The 568-nt window shown below is 61.8% G+C and overlaps 1 protein-coding gene across 1 annotated transcript in view; it reads left to right on the top strand.

Moving 5' to 3' along the window:
- The window catches only part of GM2A (GM2 ganglioside activator), an 11,181-nt gene that overhangs the window by 6,865 nt on the left and 3,748 nt on the right, over window positions 1-568 (top strand). The window lies entirely within an intron of this gene.

The raw sequence follows: 568 nt of genomic DNA on the forward strand, positions 1-568 counted from the left end.
GGGGGGAAGTGGGATTCCCCCAAACCCGCCTGCATCGAGGGAGCACGGCTGCAGGTTGGGGTTCAGCCTCCGAGCAGGAGGGGATTTCGATTTGGTTGTGAACCAAGAAGCCCAGCGGCCTTTCTTCCTTGGGCTCAGCTTTCCCTGCAGCCTCCCAGCACCTCGGCTTTCATTCCTCCTCTTGGTGAGCATTTTCCAGCTCACCAGCTCGGGCTGCTGCCTCCTCGTTCCCACGCAGCCCTGGGCCGGGCTCATCAACACGCGCTGATTACGATACAGCTGATTAAGATGCGTGACTCTCACGAGGTGCGGAGGGGAATATCTCTCTATTTCTTTTCCAGGAGAGGGGCGGCCGGTTAGGAAGGCTGGAGGGGGCTCAGCAGAGGGTCTGCGGCACAGCAATATTCAGCCACACACTCATGTTTAGCTCCCGTGGAGCCTCTTTGCCTGCAGACCCGCAGGCGAGGGGCTCTCAGCTCTTGCTAAATGTCGGGGCGCAGCCTGCCCCTTGCCCTGGCTTGCCCTGAGCCCCGCGTCCTGCCCTGGGCTGCTCTTCCGGCTGGCGAGC

This window comes from Charadrius vociferus, unplaced genomic scaffold, assembly GCF_000708025.1.
Source record: "Charadrius vociferus isolate BGI_N301 unplaced genomic scaffold, ASM70802v2 scaffold529, whole genome shotgun sequence".
In the NCBI taxonomy this organism is placed as follows: domain Eukaryota; kingdom Metazoa; phylum Chordata; class Aves; order Charadriiformes; family Charadriidae; genus Charadrius; species Charadrius vociferus.